Consider the following 7,125-nt stretch of genomic DNA (forward strand, 5'->3'; position numbering starts at 1 on the left):
TAAAATATTATGATATTTTGAAAATATCACCAATTTGATAATATCGCAATATTATCACAAAAATATCACAATATTCTCATGATAATATCATGATAGTATCAATTATTATTATTGCTTTTATTTATTTTTTACATCTTAAATATATGTTTCTTATTTATTTTGTGTTTTTTACTTATTTATATTATTACATGTGTATTTTATTATCTAAACATGATATTTTCTTACTTATTTTTCTTATATATTTTCTGAGATTTTTCATCAAACCTATAATATCATGAGAAGTAGCCTCATAGAGATATAGCCGATACTGATATTTATGACTATGGTTCAAACATGGCCAACCCTGGCTCGCATATGCTTGTCGGTGAAAGACATGTCCTCTTCCAGTATGGTTACTCCCTCATAAGCTAGCTAGGTGTGATGCTTTATATAAGCTCAACGAGCCAACTACATCTTTTTGCAGGCTCTCCGCAAAAAGATCCAGTTGATTGTGAAATTTGCCAAACACATCTGCAGTGTAAACCAGTTCAAGCATTAGCTCAATGGGATTGAAGAGAAGGAACTAAATCATTGAAAATTATTTGATGAAATTTTATACGACCTTGCATAGCTTTTTATGAAATCTATAGATATTTAAATATGGCAGTGATTATGTTGATGAATTATTGTCCTTGTATTGCATGCAACTATAACTTAGGCAAAATCTTATCTTAGTTTTACCAGTTTTAGTTGCAGGATGAGCTCATCTAAAAACTTATATAAGTTGTGTCAATTTGAACATGAAAAAAACTCTAACATCAGAACCTTTGGATACACGGTCTTTGATGTCTCACAAATTAGGTTAGGGGTATATGCCTGAGTAAGTTGGGGTGATGCAATATGCCTTGCTCTTTTTTTCTACGGTAGGGTCTCTTCAAGATGAGACCTTCAAGAGATAGACCTATTCACTATAAAGAACTCACACTCATGCTGAATAGGGAATCACATAAACACAAGCACACACAATATTACGTCCATGGCTAATGTTCTCTCTCTATTGAAAACAAAGAGGGGAGAGATTATCTTCATTTAAATAGGCACATACATGGGGGAGGTTCCTTATGCAATTGGACCTCTCATGTGTACAACCAAGATTAGAAAGAAATCTACAAAAATTGATCATCTTGGAGTTCATACTTAGTTGATTTTTATAATTGAGAGGAGTCATGCTAGGCGTCCCACCAGAGGATGGCATCTTCTGATTAGGAGTTTCACTGAGAGTCCTCATTTTACTATGAGTCCTTGTCTTACTAAAATTCTTCATATTGGACTATGAGCTTGCATTCACGTTGAACTCTAAATATAGATCAGGGTTTATTATCCTAACATAAACCATCAAGCTGATGAACATGAGATTAAGCTTGTTTTTGAAATAATTGAACTTAGGTCTTGACAACAATTTAGTGACGGTATCATCCACTTGATTCTGAGAAGAGATAAACTTCACATAAATTTCGCCTTTACAAACTTTTTGATGAACAAAGTGGTAGTCAATCTCAATATGCTTGGTTTGATCATGAAACATGGGATTAACAACAAAATACGTGGCACCCAGGTTATCTTAACATAGGTTAGGAACTTCTTCAGAAATGATGTTCAACTTTGCCAACAGTTGTTTGAGCCAAACAAGCTTAGAAATGACACCTATGATTGCCTTGTATTCAGCTTTTGTATTGGATCTTGCAACAGTACCTTGTTTGGCTTAACAACAAGATTACAAATTTGTTCTCATAAATATCAAATAACCATTGGTAGATTTATGATCATCTAGGCATCTTGCTAGTCAACATCAGAGTATGCAGACAAATGAAGAAGCTTAGACTTTTTTATTTGTAGATCCAAATTTAAGGTTTCCTTGAGATATTTCAGAATTCTCTTTACATGGACCCAATGGTCTTGAGTAGGTTCATGTATGAATTGACAGGCTTTGTTAACTGAATAGACTATATCTGACCTAGTAAATGTGCCATATTGCAAGGCTCAAATGATACTTCTGTATTGAGCGGTGTTTTCTAATAGTGTTTCCTCGTGTTTAGAAAGAACAACATTTGAAGCAGTTGTAGTAACTTTAGGTATGTACTCTATCATACTTGTTCTGAGCAAGAGATCCAAAATATATTTTCTCTGACACAACACCACTCCTGAGAACTCGTGAATTACTTCAATTCCAAGAAAATAGTATAGAGGGCCCAGGTCCTTGATAGAAAATTCACAACCAAAATCTTGAATGATATGCTTAACATTATCATAGGAATATCTTGTAAAAATGATGTCATCAACATATATGAGAACAAACATATGAAAATCATTATTACGACAAATGAACATGGATGGATCAACTTTAGATTTAATAAAACCCAACTTTTTTAGATATACATGAAGTCTCTCAAACCATGTTCAGGGAGTCACTTATAATCCATAAAGAGCACGATTCAATTTGCATACAAAATTATGATGATTCTTATCTTCAAATCATAGAGGATGACTCATATAAACTTCTTATTTTAGAACACGATGAAGAAAGAATATTGGCATCGAACTGATTAATAGGTTAACACTAACAACAACTGATGACACCATTATGGCATATGTGGGTTTGATACAAGGGCTTAAAGTTTTAAAGTAGTCAACCCCTTCTTGTTAAGTGTACCCTTTGGCAATGAGATGTGCCTTATACATGGTTATGGTTCTATCTGCATGCTTCTTAGTCTTATAGATCCACTTATACCTAACAAGATTAGAAGCTTTATCAGAAGAAGGGTTCAGGTATAGTTTTGATAAAGAGCCTTAATTTCTTCTTCAATAGCTTGACACCACTTAGGTTTGGTAAGTGCTTGGCGAAAAGAAGATAGTTCTTATTCTTTTTTACTCATTTCACTTAAGAGTGCAATGGAATATTTAGATCTAAAAAATAGTATAGGTTTTAATGTATCATCTTGGGATCGTGTAATCATGTGATAGACCCTAGGTGGAGTCTGGTTTGAGATATCAACAATAAGATTCAAACTTAAGGATGAGGACTTAGGCATGTCACATTCACTTCAATAGACAGGTTGAATAGGTGTTGGGATTTGAGGTTCATTTTCAAATTCATGGTGAGATTGACTGGTTGGATTGGCATTTCAAGGAAGGACTCATAGGACGGTTTAGTAAGTGACATGGTTTCAACAGGATTAGGTAAGAGTATTGGGTTTATGGAATGACTTTTTTAAACAATTTCAGTTAAAGTTGGACTATCGATAAGATTGGGTTTCTAACTTTGGTTCCAATCACACATTTCTTGAAGTTTAATAGGCTCTTTCTTTCTCAAATACAAAAAGTTTCCTTCATAAAAAATGACATCTTGAAATAAACATTTTCTTGATAATAAGATCATAACATATATATCCTTTGTAGTTAGAACCATGTCCTATAAAAACACAGGGTTTGCATTTTGGATTAATCTTGGACTTAACATAGGGAACCAAATAAGGATAACATGTGTATCTAAATGTTTTTAGATGTTCATAACTAGGTACACATTTTAATAGAAGTTCATATGATGACTTTTTATCAAGGTTTGAAGTAGGAAGTCGGTTAATAAGATATACTGTAGTTCTAAAAGCGCCTACCCAAAATTTATGATCTAAGAAAACATAAAATAATAAAGTCAATATCATTTCAACATGTATGTATTTTCTCTCTACTACATCATTTTGTTCAGGAGTGTGAAAACAAGACAACAAACATTTGATGCTACAATTATTTAAAAAACTCGTAAAATTTTTACTAAAACTTTCCCATCATCACTGTGGAATATCTTGATTTTACTACCAATTTATTTTTTCACAAGATTTCTGAAATTTATAAAACATGGAAGAACATCAGACTTTTTAACTAATAGAAATAGCCATGAAAAATTAGAGAAGTCATCAACAAGCAACAAATAAAATTGATACCCTTTACAGGATTACATCAATGCAAGACCCTAAAGATCTACATAAATCATCTCCAATGGAGCTTGAGTAGAAAAATTTGTGTTAGCAAATGGCAACTTATGAATTTTACTAACCACACGAGGAACATAACTCAGAGTCATTCTTATTCAAAAATGAAATAGATTTATTCTTCGCAAATTTTTTTAAAACTATAAATCCAGAGTGACCCAACCTATAGTGTCACACTTCATCAAAACATCTAAATTTATTAGGACTAACTTTAGCAAAACTGACTGCAGCAAGCCAATTTTCTTGTCCATGTTGTCCATTCGATCATAGGTAAAGTCCTTTCTTATTATGTCCTCTTAGGAGAGTAGTCTCGCTTCATATATCCTTAATACAAAATACATTAGCATCAAACTAAAATAAACAATGATTATCTTGAGAAAACTGAACTACGTACAGGAGATTTTACTTAATGAAAGGCACATAAGAACATCCATTAACTTAAAAAACTTATTTTTATATTAAAAGATATATTACCTTAACGGAAAATAGGCAATTGTGAGTCACTTTCAACCATGATGCTATCTTATTTGTGATATTCACTCTTGATGGTCATGCTTTAATCCTCTGATGTAACATGATGTGTGGAACCCATATCTGGGTATCATGTAGAGTCCTTCATATTGTTAAGTGTCATGACATTAAATGCTTTTATGATATCGTAACACGTATGGGGCTTGTTATTTCTTAGACCATAAAACTGACAAATTACCTTACCATCCCTTTGGTCACGTTGGGATGCCCTTGACTGTCCTTATCTTAAGTTTCAGAATTTTGAAAATTTTGGAAGAAGAGATTAAAATGTCCAACCCATCTTCCTCTACCACCACAGCCTCGACCATGCCCCCTTTGAAAAAAGAATTTGATCACAAAAGTTTCAACTGGTTGAGGAGAATTAAGATTTAACATTTGAAGTCTCTTTTTTTGTTTAGCAATAGGTCATAAATCTTATATAACTTAGGAAGTTTATTAAGAGTGGAAGTAGTAATTGTTGTTATGAAACTTTCATAATCTTGGGTCAAACCATTCAGAGTGTATTGAACCAGGTCTCCAAAAGAGACACGGCCATCGACTGCGCAAAGAGAATCCACGAGAAATTTAACATTATTCGAATATTCTGATATTCATTTTTCCTCTTTTTTCATGTTCAAAAGATCGTGTTTAAACTAAAGAATTGGACACTCAAATGAGATGCATAATATTATTCTAACGCAATCCATGCTTTCTTGGTAGATGGGACACGAATAATATATCCCAACACGGCATCTGTAGCAGTCATCATGATCTAACTCAATGCAAGTTGATCAACTTGTTTCTCTGTAATAAATTTTTTATTGGGTTTTAACTGTTCACCTTATTTGATGTATGAACTTAGCGTAGGATGAGATTCATCTACATATTTGATGAGGTCCTAACTATACATCACTAACTCAATTTGAGCGCGTCATAGCATGTAGTTGTCTTTGTCAAGCTTGATGGATACAAGTGAGGATAATACATTCCATTGCACTATCAGATTGGGAATCAAGGAGGATGAATTTGCCATAATATCAACTGACCAATGAGAGAACACTATACGAACACAAACTCCCAAGAGCTAACATGCTCTGATACCATGTAAAGAACTCACACTCACACAAAACAAGGAATCAGTTTAGAAGCAAAAAGTGTATTTTTGGGGACTATATTACTCAAAACAAAGGATATTTTTGCATGGATCAGTCCCAAAAAAAGGTCTTTGTCTCTCGCAATATTGTCTTTGATGAGACTGTTATCCCCTTTAAGGGCCTCTCACTCTTCCCCCTCCCCCCCCCCCCCTCCCCTTCTCCTCAGTTCTCTCTGCTACATACTGAGCCCCTCTATATACCGGCTCCTTTTATGGTCATTTTGTTTGCCCCTACATCGAGCATAATGCCTTCTAATGTAGATCCCTCACCCCCTTCTTCGATGATCACCTTACCGTCCTCAATCCCTACATTGTTTGCTTTCTCTTCTTCTTTTCATGTTCTCGACCCTATTACCCGTATTCATCATATGGTCACTCAATCTCAAATGAGATCTCTTAGGCCCAAAACATTTGTCTCCACGAAATATCTTTTTCCCCAGGCCTTATTAGTTGAACTCCAACAAGATCCATAACCGACCTGTTTTACTCAAGCTCAAAAACACCTCAAATGGCATGAGGTTATGGCCCTTCAATGTCCTCCTCCACAATCGAACTCTTGTACTCTACTATCCTCATCACAATGTGGTGTCATGTAAATGGATTTACAAAATTAAGAGGCAGGTTGATGGCAGTCTTGAAATATATAAGGCATGTTTTGTAACCAAAAGTTATACTCAAGAAGAAAGTGTGGACTATTTTGAAACATTTAGCTCAGTTATAAAACCTACCACTATCTGTATTGTGCTTACCATTGTTGTCTCTAAGGTCTAGAATATCTGTCAATTTGACGTTCATGATGCCTTTCTTCATGGTTATATGGCATAAGAGATGTACATAATCAAACCTTAAGGATTAATTTATTCTCGTTTCTTTACTTATGTTTGCAAGCTCAATAGAGCTATATATTTATGGGCTTAAGCAAGCTCTCCGAGCTTGCTTTCAACAATTAAGTGAGTTCCTCTAAAAATTAAGATTCTTGGGTCCCATACTAATTCCTCCCTATTTATTCTTCATCATGCTTCCATGCAAGTTTATATTTTAATTTATATTTGATGATATCTTAGTTACGGGCAATAATACACAATATGTTAAAGAGTTGATTTCTTAGCTCAGTTAGGAATTTGCCCTCAAAGATCTTGGCTCCCTAAATTATTTTCTAGGCATTAAAGTCATTTCTAAATGTGGCCGTTATTTTTTATCTCAATCTAAATATGTGGGTGACCTGTTTAGACACACAGATGGCACTAAACTTATTGTTACACCTATGTGTCAAAATGACTTCTAATGATGGTAACCTGTTTCTTGATCCAACCAATATTGTTAGGTTGTAGGGGCTCTACAATATGTTAGATTAATCGAACCAAAATTGTCATTTAAAGTGTATCAATTCATGCATAACCTCACTACTACACTTGGCAGCAGTCAAGTGAATCCTTA

The sequence above is a fragment of the Nuphar pumila genome, chromosome 8, assembly GCF_984573655.1.
Source record: "Nuphar pumila chromosome 8, dmNupPumi1.hap1.1, whole genome shotgun sequence".
Classification (NCBI taxonomy): domain Eukaryota; kingdom Viridiplantae; phylum Streptophyta; class Magnoliopsida; order Nymphaeales; family Nymphaeaceae; genus Nuphar; species Nuphar pumila.